This window comes from Monodelphis domestica, chromosome 2 (genome assembly GCF_027887165.1).
Source record: "Monodelphis domestica isolate mMonDom1 chromosome 2, mMonDom1.pri, whole genome shotgun sequence".
NCBI classification, from domain to species: domain Eukaryota; kingdom Metazoa; phylum Chordata; class Mammalia; order Didelphimorphia; family Didelphidae; genus Monodelphis; species Monodelphis domestica.
The window spans coordinates 74,872,142-74,887,494 of NC_077228.1; positions in this window are offsets into that span (position 1 = coordinate 74,872,142).

The following is a 15,353-nucleotide window of genomic DNA, read 5'->3' on the forward strand; positions in this document are numbered from 1 at the left end:
CCTTCTAACTTCATGGAAGATCCTTCTGACAAAAGGCTATATCAAGTAGATTGGGGAAGCAAAATCGAACAGGTGTTCTGATTATCCCTGCAACAGATATACAATGTGCTCTTTCCAGTACTTTTCCTGATGTAGTACTTTTTATTTTTAAAGATTTGGCTTGTGGTTAATGTTAATATTTCCTAGTGGGAGCCACAGAAGAAACTTCAGATCTTTACAGGTCATGTAGGAGCAGAGACAGCACCTATCAGTCATGATATTGCATTACAGGCTCCTCCTCCTTTCAAGATCTCTCTGACCATTTCAAAGGATATGAACAAGCAATTTTCAGATAAATTAATCAAAGCTAACAATAATCATATGAAAAATGTTTTAAGTCCCTCTGGATTAGAGAAATATAAATTAAAATTGTGCTGAGGTACACCTATCAGATTGGCCAATATAACAGTAAAGGGAAATGATAAACATTGGAGGGGATGTGGCAAACTTGGGATACTTATGCATTGTTGATGGAGTTGTAAACTGATTCAACTATTTTAGAGGACAATTTGGAATTGTCCAAAGGGTCACAAAGTTGAGCATACCCTTTTATTCTGTAATATCACTGCTGGGTCTGTATCCTAAAGACATTTTTTAAAGGTGGGGGAGAAACTACTTGTATAAGAATATTTATAGCAGCTCTTTTTTGTGGTGGCAAAGAATTAGAAATGGAAGGAATGCCCATCAATTAGGGAATGGCTGAACAAATTGTGATATATGTAGGTGATAGAATATTATTGAGCAATTAGAAAAGAAAAGCAAGATGGTTTCAGAAAAAGCTGGAAAGATCTATATGAATGGATGCAGAATAAAATAAGCAGAAATGGGAGAACATTATACATAGTAACAGCAATATTGTATAGTTATCAACTGTGAAAACTTGGCTACTCTCAGCAGAGCAATGATGTAGGACAATTCTGAGGGACTTATGGTAGGAAATGCTATCCACCTCCAGAGAAAGAATTATTGGAGTCAGATGAATGTAAATCAAGGCATGCTATCTTTTACATAAATGAATTTAAGGTTTTATTTTGGGATTTTTGTATTGTATCAATGTGCTCTTTTAACAATGACCAATAATTAGAATCTGTTACCCTAAAAAACTACTATTCCCAGCACCCCACTCTCTTCCTGTCATTACACACTAATATAAATTTTGAGGAGTTCCATGTCTCGCTTTTTTCCTTCCTTGGTGGCTTTGGTGGAACAGGGATTTTTGAGCAGGGAGAAAAACTTAGTCATGTGATTCTGTTTTTGTCAGATAATAAACTTTATAAACTAATACTTGAAGTATTGGACATTGATTTAAATCTTAGACCAATATGGAAGTGTGTTTTCCATGATTAAAAAAATAAAAAGATTTCTCTGATCATGGCATTACTTCCAGTTCCCCCAGTTTCAAATGAAGAGACTTCAACAGGTTGCCAAGAACTGTTCTCCCAGGCAGCTCAGAGCTGGAGTAATAATTAACTATTTTGGTACATGGAGCAAAGAATAAGAAATGATATCCAAAGAAAGCAAAACTAAACAGATTCCTAAATTAACAGTAAATTTGATTGTTGCCAGGAAGGGATCCCAATACCAACCTCAAAGTAGAGATCTTAGGATATTATGACTACCTCCAAGGAAGTATGAAGGTAAGCTCAGTAGCTCACCTGGTGTTTACTTTTATACCCTATACATTTTCATGCCTTCAAGCTGACACCCAGTCACCCTGTCCTCATTATGGTTCTGCATACAAGTCATGGATTGCTAAAAGAAACAGTGCATCCACCCAAAAGCACATCAGTGGAAAGGGCTCATTTTCCTGGAAGATGAAATGGGGAGTCCAGAAGGGCTAAGGAGTCGTCACTCGCATATTCTTATAGTTCAATCATCCAGAGACTTCTCTGAGAAAATCTGCCAGCAAAGTCCATGGCAAGATACCTAGTTGCATTTCTTGCTTTTCTTTCTCACTGTCAGGGGGGGCTACAATAGCAGATGTGTTCCCTCTACACATGTGATTTCAGAACTGGATAGCACCTTCTGGCTCTGCTTGTATCTCACCTCTAGATACCCTTGTTTGATCTGAAAGTTTAGGTTGTAAATATTTCTAGGGAAATCTATATTGTTATATGTACATAGCATAGTAGTTGGCAAGCCAGCATCATGGTTAAATGGTTTCAAATCCCTTCTCTGATACCTGTTGGCTGTGTCTTTTGGCAAATCACTCAACCTAGGCAGCTCTCTAAAAATTTAAGTCACAGATTAAATGTTGATCTGCAAGGGTTAGTGAAGTTTCCTCATTGAGGGCTCTCCCTATCCAAAAAAAAGGGCAGCTAAGTAGATAAGAGTGCCAAGCCTGGAGTCAAGAAGACTCATCATCCTGAGTTCAAATTTCACCTCAGACATGTACTAGTTATGTGACTCTGGGCAAGTCACTTAACCCTTTTGCCTTAGTTTCCTCGTTTGTTAAATGAGCTGGAAAAGAAAATGGCAAACCACTCTAGTATCTTTGCCAAGAAAACCCCAAATGGGGTCATGAAGAGTAGAACAAGACTGAAAAGCACTGAACAGCAGCCACATACCCATGAAATCACAGGTCTGCTCCACTCTAATGTATAGATCCAATTTATATAGCACTTTATTTATGTTATACCATTAATTCAGACAAAAACTTTGAGGTACATGATATATACTTTATTATCACTCCAAATATAGGTTTTCCCCAAATGAAAGATGCATCAGGGTGGGTCAGTGATGACATTGTGAAATGGGTGGTCTTTTATCTAATAAAAATCATTAACCTTTATATAGCACTTCCTATGTTATGTGCTAAACAGTTGCAAAAATTATCTTATTTGTGTTATTATTGTCCCCATTTTACAGGTAAGGAAACTGAGGCATTCAGCAATTAAGTGACTTGCCCAAGGTCACACACCTGTCTGTGGCCAACTTTGAATTCAGGTCTTTCGGACTTCAGGACTAAAACTTTGCTCCCTGAGTCTTGAAAACCAGATGGAACTTCAAGAAGCTTAGAATGAGTTTAGGGGAAGAAAGCTTGTCACAGAAAGAAGAGGGTTAAAGGCTTAGGGAAAGAAAAGAAAAATAGTGGTGAGGAGTCCAGTTTAGCTTGGACAAAAGGGTATATACAAGGTTTCAGAGATAACCATCAATTTCATCATCTTAACATTTCTTTTAAAATATTTTATATTTTGGAATTGGAGGTAATTCAGGCTCATTTCCTCCTCTTACTAGGCTCCTTTGCTTGAAGTTTGTCTTGAATAGTGTTTTCTTGCTTAAAAGTCATTGTGGGAGCCATGTCTTCTAAGCAGAGTACATGGGAGCAATGCTTCTTTGGCACAACAAATGACAGAACCAGTATCGGGAATCAACTGGCTAAAAAGGATGCTTATTTCCAGAAATCATCTTTCATCATTTTTATTACCCCATAACAATGACAAATGCTTTGATGATGTCATAGTCAAACCCCAGGGAGGCAATTAACAAATTAGCGTCTCTAATTCATGTGGGAAAGTTCCTCCTATTTATCAAAGGGAAACACAAGGATGGTATTCTTTATAATTTAGACCATGAAATTTCAGAAATGTATTATTGTGTGAAGCTCCTAATTCTGTAGACAAATATAAAATGGGATGGAATGGATTAGCCTGGGTAGGATATCTAAACCTCAGCCTAATTTCCCTGAAGCCAATGAATTTACATAATTAAATGGATCACTCAGCAAAGGCATACTATTATTCTTTTATCTTTTTTTCATTTATTCTGAACTTAAACATCAGGGAGAACAAGTATTTCCATAAAGGAAAGAAATAAGCATGTTTTAATTAATTACTATGGACCAGGCACTGTGCTAAGAAAATTACAATTTTTACAAATTTCATGATTTTATTTCATTTGATTCTTACAACAACCCTAGGAGGTAGGTACTACTATTTCCCCCATTTTATGCTTACGGAAATCGAGACCGAAAGAACTAAAATAAATTTCTTGGAGTCACACAGCTATAAGTGTCTAAAGTAGCAAAACTTAGTTTTGTTGACTGTAGGCTCAGAATTCATCAAAATAGAAGAAAAGAAAAAGAAAAATGAATAAAACACTATGAAGCTGTTATATAAGAATGGTGTTCTAAAGAAGTATCTGAGGCTACTCTGCTAGGGATATGAGTAGATTGAGAATCACATTAAGACTTTTGGAGGCATTGTTCTCCAACTGTGACCACTTAGATAGCATCTGAATGTCCCCCTCCCAAAGTCCTCTTAGTTGGTTAAAAGGAGGGAGAGAAACATTAAATAATGATACACTGGTTTAAAGGTTCAGAGGGTGTTTGTACATTCTTTCTCTAGTGAATTTTTGGGACATCTTTTTCCAGTTTTGGGGGGCTTCTTTTACCAAGCAGTTCTTTTGCATTACTATAATTTCTTTTCTCAATTTTTTCTTCTACCTCTCTTATTTCTTTTTTAAATTCTTTTTTTTTGAGCTCCCCCAGGAATTCTTTTTGGGTGACACCATTTCACACATTTCTCTTAGGCTTCACATGTAGCCATTTTGACATTGTTGTCCTCTTTCGAGTTTGCATTTTGATTTTCCCTGTTACTATAGCAACTTTCTCCATGGTCTGGTTATTTTTTTTTTGGTTGTTTATTTTTTTGCTGTTGTTTTTGCTTATTTTTCCAGCCTATTACTTTATGACTTTAAATTTTATGCCATTATTGTATGACGATCAATTGTGAAAGACTTACCTACTCTCAGCAATACAATAATCTAGGTAAATTCTGAAGGATTTATGACAAAGAATGTTATCTACCTTAGAGAAAGAACTGTTGGAGTTGGATGCAGATCAAAGCATGGGATTTTCCACATTAGTTAACTAAAGTTTTCTTTTGGATTTTTGGTTTTATATGAATTTTTTTTCAACTATGATCAGTATTGGATGTATCTTTTACAGGATAATACATGTATAATCCAGTTCAAATTGCTTACCATCTCACGGAAAGGAGAAGGGAGGGAGAGAGGCAATTTGGATCTTGGAATTTTGAAAAACATACATTGAAAATTGTTATTACATGTAATTGGGAAAGTAAAATATCTTTGAATAAAATAAATACATAAGTTTTATGCTAAAGTTAAGTCCTACTCCTAGATGGAAGGGGCACTATCCAAAGCTTCTTGTGTTGGAGAACCTGGTTGTTGGCCTGTGCCAGTGGAAAATGAAGCATGGCCCAGCTGCCACATGGGGTTGGAATAGGATGCTGGAACTTCACTGCCTATAGACCTGCACTGAGAGATGGAGAGTCACCTGGATGCAGGCTTTCTATAGCTCTGTCTGCTGCTGGCTTGCCTGAACTGGACCATGCTCCCCCTTTAATGAGACAGACCTTTCCTGCACACTTTCTAAGTTGTCTTAGACAGGAAAATTGTTTCATCCCATCCTTTTGTTGGTTCTGATGCTCCAGAATTCACTTTAAGATTGTTGTTGTTGTTTAATAGTTGCTTGAAGGTGGGAGAGCTTAGAGAGTCCCTGCCTTATTCTGATCATCCTGGCTGTCATTTATAGAGAGTATTTCCAAGGTCTTAGTGCTGTTTTTAGCCTTAAACTGAAGTAAGACTTGTGGGATGCCTCACCTCACCCCCACCTAGAAACTATAGGCCTTATTATTCCCATCTATTTATAGATGGAGAAACAAAGACTTAAATGACTTGCCCATAAAGTCACAAAGCTAGTGTCAAAGGCTATATTTGAACCCACATCTTTCTGACTCCAATTCTAGAACTCTGTCCATTATACCACTCAGTCTTTAAGACTTCCATTGAAGTGGGGGGACATTTTTAGGCTCCTACATGGGACCTTCTTATACAAAGAGTCCCTAAAAATCTGTATGGTTTTAAGCTATTAAAACCTGAAACTGCACTGAAATTGTATTGACCCAGAAGTGGATAAAAACAAGAATATTATCCAGATAAGATTAGTCAGCCAATAAACATTTATTAAGTGCCTACTGTATGCCAAATTGTGCTGCATTTTGGGGATTCAGAAAGAGATAAAAGATAGTCGCTGTCCTCAAAGAATTTATAGTCTAGTGGGAGAGACAACAAGCAAATAAATATATAGAAACACTTTATATAAGAAAAATAGGGAATGATAAGCAGAGGGAAGGCACTAAAATTAAGGCAGGTAGAGAAAGGCTTCCTATAGAAGATGGGATTTTAGTTGGAATTTAAAAGAAGCCAAGATGAGAAGGCAAAGAAGGCAAAGATGAGAAAGGAAAGCATTTCAGGCTCGGGGAGTAGCCAGCAAAAATGTACAGAGCTTTGATGCTTGAGCATCAACATCAATCATGTCAGCTGGTCACTTCTTCCAATACTGTAGGAATCAGATATCCCATCAGTAGGTACCACCTCTATTCACTGAGCCCCCTAGCTGCACCAATAGACCTATTTCTTTCACCTCATCCTCATACAGCATGAACTCAAGGCTCTTTGCATTGTTGTTTGCCCTCTTCTAAATATTCTCTAATTTGTTAATTTTTTCTTCTTAAAATGTGGCACCACGAATTGAAGTTAATCCAAATGATGTCTGACCAATCAACATTTATGAATCACCTACTGTGTGCCAGACATGATGCTAAACTGTGTACAAAAAGAAGGAAAAGACAGTCCCTGCCCTCAAGGAGCTCGCAGCCTACTAGGGGAGACAACAAGCAAACAAATGTATACAAAGCAAGTCACAGATAGGACAAGTAGGAAATAATTAACAGAGATTATCCCCTCACTCTGTCCTGCTTGGAACTCCAGAGGACTCAGTAATTTCATAGATGTAAATGGCAAAAAAAAAAGAATTGAATTGGTCATTTTCACACTCCAGCACCTTTAAGACTTGCTTTGGCTTCAAGGTTGACATTCCTTGTGTCCCACAATTGTGGAATGGCTGAACAAATTGTGGTATGTGATGGTAATGGGATACTATTGTGCTGTAAGAAATTATAAACAGGATGAATTCAGAAAGAACAGGAAAGACCTACATGAACTGATGCAGAGTGAAATAAACAGAACCATAAGAACATTGTACACAGTAACAGCAATATTTTAGAATGATCGAATGTGATATTTTGCTACTAATATCAAAACAATGAAAGAACAATTCTGAGGATTTTATGGAAAAGAGTGCTATCCTCCTCCAGAGAAAGAACTCTGAGTAGGAATGCAGATGAAAACATATGGTTTATCACTTGTTTATTTGGGTATATGTTTTGGGGTTTGGGTTTTATAAGATTATTCACTTACAAAGATGAGTAATATGGAAATGTGTTTTGCATGATCATACATGTATAACCCAGAAAAAATAATTTTTAAAAAACTGACATCCCTTGCCAGGAATCAGTAACATTATTTCTTCAAATTATCTTGTACCTTCTTTTCCAGGAAACTATATCCTGGCTCCTTAGCCCAATGCTTCCCTCTGTACACATCCAGAACAGAATCTCAGGCTGTGCTTCCCTTCTTCCACCAGCTGTCTCCAATTCAGCTGCCTACAGTAAGTAATCCAAGTGCTGTTGACAATTTCCAAACTGCTTCCCTGGCACTCTGAGATTATGGTTGGGCCCAGGGCTCGAACAGGGATTTTGGCACCATCCAAGTTGCCAGATAAAATTGCCCAATATAATGGGGCCTGGAAGAGTTCAAAAAGATTGGAAAAAATGATGCAGTCAAAACAGTGAATGCCATTTTTGGTGCACCCGTTCCTGGCTGTGATAATCATATAATTAATTAATCAAGTTTGCATTTCTCTAGCCCTTTCTTTATTTCTCAGGAACTGAAAGTGCTTTGCTTGTGTGTTGGCATCCTGCTTTGAAGCCTTAAAGAAAAGTTTTATTGTTTACACAGTGTTACACCATGCAAATGATAAAGCAGTTATTTCCCTTTTCACCAGGAAGAACATGTCTCTAGGAGCCAAGGTGGAGCAGGGAACTTTGCTCTGCTTTATGGACAGTGAAAGTTTACTGCAAGAGTTCCAGGGTGCCAACTTCATTCCATTTAACTTGGCCACTGTTTACTCTGATCATCTACCATGTGGGAGGTGCCAAGTGGATGAAAGAAGTCTGTGCATGTGACTGGCTCCTATCTTTAAGGAGCTAAGATATGTCCACAAACAAGTGTGAGTTTAAAATTCTGTGTTAGTAAGTCACTTCCTTACAGATGACTTTCCCTATTAGTAGTGAAAAAGGCCACACACATGTGACAGGGGGTCTGTCAAGCAGTCAACAAGTATTTTTAATATGCCAATTAAATGCCAGGCATTGTGCTAAGTATTGGGCTCACAAAAAAGGCAGAAGACAGTCGCTGCTTTCAAAAACTTCACAGGTTAATAAGGGAAACAACCTGTAAACTATTGTATATAAAGAAGAAGATATATAAGTAATATCAGTCCTGGGTGTGTAACCCAAAGAGATCAGAGATAAAAGGAAAGGATCTACTTGCAGAAAAATGTTTTTAGCAGCTCTCTCTCTGTCTCTGTCTCTGTCTCTGTCTAGGTCTCGGTCTCTGTCTCGGTCTCGGTCTCTGTCTCTCTCTCTTCTGTAATGTCTAAAAATTGGAAACTGAGAGAGTATCCATCAAATGGGGAATGACTGAACAAGTCGTAGTATATGGTTGTAATGGAATACTATTGCTCCATATGAAAAAACAGGGCAAGTTCAAAAATCCTGGAAAGACTTGTATGAACTGATGAAAAGTAAAGTGAGCAGAACCAGAACAGTGTATACAATAACAGAAATATTGTATAATAATCAAATGTGAAGTACTAAACTATGATCAGCAAAACAAGGTCCTAAGATAAGGGACACGTGATACAAAATGCTATCCACAACTGAAGAAGAAACTACTGAAATCTAATTGCAGATCAAAGAATACCATCTTTTACTTTATTCCCTTCATGAGTTTTTTATTATATTTGTGATATGTCTTCTGTCACAGCATGGGAAATATGAAAATATGTATTGCATGAAAGCACTAGTATAACCTATAACAGATCTTTTATTGCCTTGGAGAGGAAGTATATAAAATAGGCATTTAAAAAATGCTTGTTGACTGATTGATAAACACTGTTCTCACATATGTGGCCTTTTCACTATCAATAGGGAAAGTCAGCAATAGAGAAGTGACTTATAGACAAAATATATATTAGATGAAAGCACTAATATCACCTATAACAGATCATTTGCTACTTTGAGGAGAGAGAGGAAGAGAATCTGAATCACAAAATGTCAGTAAGTAATTGTAAAAACGTGTTTCTACATGTGATAGAAAAAAATTATTAAATTTTTAATTTGTTCCCATGGTCATATGCTTTTTTTTTGTTTCCCTCCCTTCTTCCTTCCCCCCTCCCAGAGATGACAAGCAATTCTACTGGGTTATACATATGTTATCACCCAAAACCCATTTCCTTATTATTCATTTTTGTAATAATCTTTTAAAACCAAATCCCCAAATCACATACCCATACAAACAAATGATAAATCATGTGTTTTCGTCTGTGTTTCTACTCCCATAGTTCTTCCTCTGGATGTGGATAGTCTTTCTCACAAGTCCCTCAGAATTGTTCTGGGTCACTGCATTGCTTTTTGTAACTGCAAAGTCAGTTACATTTGATCATCCCACAATGTTTCAGTTACTGTGTATAATGTTCTCCTGGTTCTGCTTAAGAAAAAAATTAAAAAATATATACACAGGATAAATTGGGGATGATCTCAGAGGGAAAGCCCTAAGATTAAAGAGGGATGAGTTTGGGGGAAGGGAGAATGAGTTTTGACAACATGTCTAGTTCTAAACATTAAATGGGAAGTTTGAAATATACAACTAAGTTCCAGAGAAAAAGGAAAGTTAGATATAGAAACCTGGGAGCCAACTGCATAAAGATGATAATTGAAACCAGGAGACCTGATGAGGCTACCAAATGAAAGAATAGAAGAAATAGAAAAGAGTGCCTAGGCTTTGGGAGACATTCACTGTCATTAAGTGTGATATGGATGCAGATCCAAGGAAGGAAGGAAGGAAGGTAGGAAGGAAGGTAGGAAGGAAGGTAGGAAAGAAGGGAGGGAGGGAAGGAGGGAGGGAGGGAAGGAAGGAAGGAAGGGAAGGAAGGAAGGAAGGAAGGAAGGAAGGAAGGAAGGAAGGAAGGAAGGAAGGAAGGAAGGAAGGAAGGAAGGAAGGAAGGAAGGAAGGAAGGAAGGAAAGAAGGAAGGAAGGAAGAGGCAACTGCTTCACCAAGGATCAAGATAGGATACATATGAGAATAGCTAGTGCAGGGCTGAAAGGTTCAGGTGAGGTCAAAGAAAAGGGTTTGGAGTTGCACGGTAGAGGAAAAAGTGGAACAACAACAGATTCCAATGTGACACAGTAATTTCAAAGTTCACAAAAATGGGCATAGGACACTTGATGGCAAGATCAAGGGTATGACCATGTCCGTATGTAGCTGAGGTGGGGTAGAGAAATAGGTCGTAGGAAATGGGTAAATTGAAGAATGTGAAGTCACAATATTTGAAGGAGTATCAACAAATATGCTTAAATTCCCTAAGATTAAATGAAATAATATATGTGGAGTGCTGTGCAAATATTAGTGTTCTGTAAGTGCTAGCTACTATTATTTATAATTGTTATTTATAATACCTAGTTTAACTAATAGTGATTATAATTATGAGTGTGTCTTTCCTTTGTGTCCATGATGGAAAAAAAGCAGGATTAAGAAGATATGGGTTCTAGGTGGCTCAGTGGATTGGGAGCTAGATCTAGAGATGGGAGGTCCTGGGTTCAAATTGCCTAGCCTTTACAAAGCTCTCTTGGAAGCAGTACACAGCATTGACTCCAAAAAAGAAGTTAAGGGTTAAAAAAAGAAGAAAATATGACTTCTAATTCATCAATAAATGAGCATTTATTACATACTTACTATGTGCTAAGTACTGGGGATATGAAAAAAAGGCAAAAACAATCCCCACATGAGGGAGCTTATATTTTAACAGAAAAGTCAGCACATACATAAATTGGGTCAGACAAGGTTCACACAGATATAATGTTCTAGTTCCAATGTTGCCACCAGCTAAATTCTGTGATCATGGGCAAATTATTTAACTTGTACAAGTCTCAGTTTCCTCTTCTATAAAAGTGGTATAAAGACACCTTACCTGTTCAAATAGTACAGTGGATAGAGTGCTAGACCTGGAGTAGGGAAGACTTGAATTCAAATATGACCTGAGACACTTATTATTTGTGTAATCCTGGGCAAGTCAATTAACCTTGTTTGCCTCAGTTTCCTCATGTGTAAAATGAGCTGGAGAAGGAGATATCAAATCACTCTAGTACATTTGCAAAGAAAACACCAACAAAGAGTCAAACAGGACAGAAAATGACTCAAAAAAGCTGGGTTGTTGTGTGAGGAAGTCGCTCTGTAAACAGTAAATCGTTACATAAATGTAAGATTTTACTCATTCAAATTTTTGTAGAATTCCACCAGGCTTGAAGTCTTGAATCTTCACCTGACCTGGGGGAAAATGCAACTGGTATTGGTGGTTTGGGATTAAAACGTTCCCACTTATCTTTTTCTAACTGATGAAACTCTGGCCCCACAAGAGGAGTGAACTGACATTTTAGAAGCCATTCCTTTTGTCAGCCTGGGGCCCGATGTGGGCCATATCTGATAATCATTCTCCAGCAAAGGGATCTGAGAGAGAAGCGAGCTGTAGAAAAGTTCACACAACTCACTTTTCAAGCTCTGCAGGACTATCCTCCAGTCTCCCTTTCCACCTCTCACTCTCCTCTGTTTTTTCTCCCTTTCTCTGCTTTTGGCTGTATCCTCCAACCACCTGGAGGTACCTTTCTTCCCTCCCATTTTAGATTTCAGTGTCTGTCTTTGTTCTTGTCTCAATCTGCCTGCCACAACAGGCTTCTCCTAGTCAAGCCTCCCAACACCCTTGCTCCAAGTCCCCAGAAACCTACCAAGTTTATGAAGTTGGCCCCAATGCTGCCCAAGGGCCTCTTCTTTCTCCCATCATTCAGCCTTCTATCATTGGCACTTTGGATCACACACTCGCTCTGGTTTTGTTTTTTAGGTTAACGCATTTTCTCTAAGGTGTGAATCTGACCAGAGTATCTCCTCCCAGGGTGAGTCCTCACATCTGATGCCAAGGTTCTGTGCAGATTGAGGAGACCACAACAGGGAGAAAAGTGCCAAACCCTGCAATTCTTTTAAGGACTGCAAGTTGAGGTCTCCACCCTAGGCATAGTAGACAGTACTGGGCAAGCTGAGAATTTTCCTTCTTCAGAGGAGCAGGCTGGTGTAGTCACAAGAGTAAGAGATGTAGATAAATGCCTGGCTTTCAATATTAACTCTATTGTATTAGCTATGTGACTGTAGCCAAAGGTTCGATACTGTAGACACTCCAGCTCTTGACTTTGGGCACTTTCTCTGGCTGTCCTTCATGACTCAAATAGTCTCCTTATTTCTGCCTGCTGTCTTCCCTGGATTCCCATTCCCCCTTAATGCTAATTAATTGATTGATTAATCATTGATGATTTCCTATGTATCTTATTTGCATATAGTTGCTTACATGCTCTCTCCCCTATTAGATTGTGGGCTCATTGAGAAAGGAGACTGCCTTTTACTTTCCTTTGTATTGCAGAACTTGGCACAGTGCCTGACACATAGTAGGTATTTAATATATGCGTGTTGACTGAATGGCTGACCCTCTTCTGGATACTCTCCTTTCTAGGTTTTCCTCCTGCCTGTCTGACCACTCCTTTTCAGGGTCCTTTGCTGGATTTTCATACAGGTTATGCTCTCCATGTGCCCAGGTGTTCTTCAAGGTACTCCATCTGTCTTTTCCCACTATAGCCATGTTGGTGAACCTATGGCACATGTGCCAGAAGGGACTGCTCTCCTCCCCCTTTCTACTGCACCTGAGGACATTTCTCTCATCACCCCCTCCTCTGCCCAGCAACCCAATGGGAGTGCTTCCTCCCTCCCATGACTAGGGTAAAGGGGTGGCTCATATATGACATGAGAGTAAAGTTTGGGCACGTGGTCTCTAAAAGTTTCAATACCCCAGTTCTGTAATATCTTACTTAGAGAACCCATCAGATCCCATGGTTTCAGCTATTATCTCTAAGAATATGATTCTCAGATCTAGTCCTTATCTCTCCCCTGAGCTCCAATCTAGCATCACCAGCTGACTTCTGGTTATAAAAAATTGGAGGTCCCATAGATATCTTCTCAAACCTTACTTATCTTTTCTCCCCAAATCCTTTCCTTCTCTGAACTTCTCTATTAATATTAAGGACATCAGTACATTACTGGTCACCCAGGCTCAGAATGTAGGTATCTTCCTCAACTCCTCATTCTCACTCACTGCACATATCCAATTTGTTGCTGAATCTTGTATTTTTCCCTTCATGGTATCTCTCACATATGTTTCTTTCTCTCCACCCAAGTACTGGCCTTCACTCCTTTTCACCTGGATAATTACTAGTTATTATCATGTTAGCCTCTAAATGATGTCACTGCCTCAAGTCCCTCCCTATTCCAGTATCTGGAATCCGGTTATCTGACACAAATAATTTTCATTTTTCTTAAACCCTCGACTTACATCTTAGAATCAATACTGTGTATTGGTTCCAAGGTAGAAGAGTAGTAAGGGTGAGGCAATGGGGGTTAAGTGACTTGCCCAGGGTCACATAGCTAGGAAGTGTCTGAGGCCAGATTTGTCCACATTTTAGCTACTTTATTTGCATAATTCCAAATTGCTTTCTAGAGGAGTTATATGATCTTTCTAATTGTTGTTGATGTTTTTTAAACCCTTACCTTCTGCCTTAGGCAGAAGTAACAAGGACTAGGCAATTGGGGTTAAGTGACTTACCCAGGGTCACACAGCTAGGAAGTATCTGAGGTCAAATTTGAACCCAGGACTTCCCATCTCTAGACCTGGCTCTCAATCCACTGAGCTACCCAGCTGCTCTCATCTAGTTTCTTTTTTACTACAAATCAAGCCAACACTTTCCCTTTCATTTGTAATAATCGGTTAGTTATAGAAGCATATGGCTGATTTGCAAATTGTCTCCACAATTACTCTGTGAAGAAGACAATGCAAGCAGGATCACTTCCATCTTACACATGAGGACACAGGCTCAAAAAAAGTCACTGTGACTTGCCCAAAGTTATTTTGTGACAGGGTTAGGGAATACCAAAATCTTCTGATTTGTTATCAATTGTGCTTGCACCCTAAACTTTCTAGGGGGCTCTAATGTTTGTTGATTGATTATTGAGATTGTAGACAATGGTCATGAGAGTCCTTGGAAGCCAAATCCTACAAAATAAAGACACAATTTTGAAAGGGGGTGGTGGTGAACTTTATTTTTTTAAGAATTTAAGTTCATTTATTTATTTATTTTATTTTGAATATTTTTTCATGATTACATAATTCATCTTCTTTCCCTCCCTTTTTCCACCCCCCTCCCATAGCCAATGAGCAATTCCACTGGGTTTTACATGTGCCATTGATCAAGACCTATTTCATATTATTGATATTTGCATTAGGGTGATCATTTAGAGTCTACATTCCCAATCATATCCCCATCGACCCATGTCATAAAGCAGTTGTTTTTCTTCTGCATTTCTACTCCCACAGTTCTTTCTCTGGATGTGGATAGCATTCTTTCTCATAAGTCCCTCAGAATTGTCCTGGATCATTGCATTGCTGCTAGTAGAGAAATCCATTACATTCGATTGTGCCACAGTATATCTGTCTCTGTGTACAATGTTCTCCTGGTTCTACTCCTCTCACTCTGCATCACTTCCTGGAGGTCGTCCAGTTCACATGGGATTCCTCCAGTTCATTATTCCTTTTGGCACAATAGTATTCCATCACGATCAGATACCACAATTTGTTAAGTCATTCCCCAGTTGGAGCGCATCCTCTTATTTTCCAATTTCTTGCCAGGTGGTAAATTTTATAAAACAAAACTTATTAGCATTTTGGACCCTTAGAAAAATTCTTGGTTTGGTACAATTCAAATCTAGCTGTAAGAAACTCTTAATAATGAAAAGAGCATCCTTAACAATGGTTCTAAAATATGTGGCACATAATAATTCGTGGAAATGAACTTACCAATTGAGACCTGTCATGGGCCCAGGAGGATCTTATAAGAGCACACACAGACTCTTTATAACTTCTAGTTGAGAGAGGAAGAGAGAAAAAAGTGAAAGAGTAAGATTATTATTGGTAGGGGTGTGCCAGAGCTGGCTGTATCTCACTGGTGAATTGTTAACC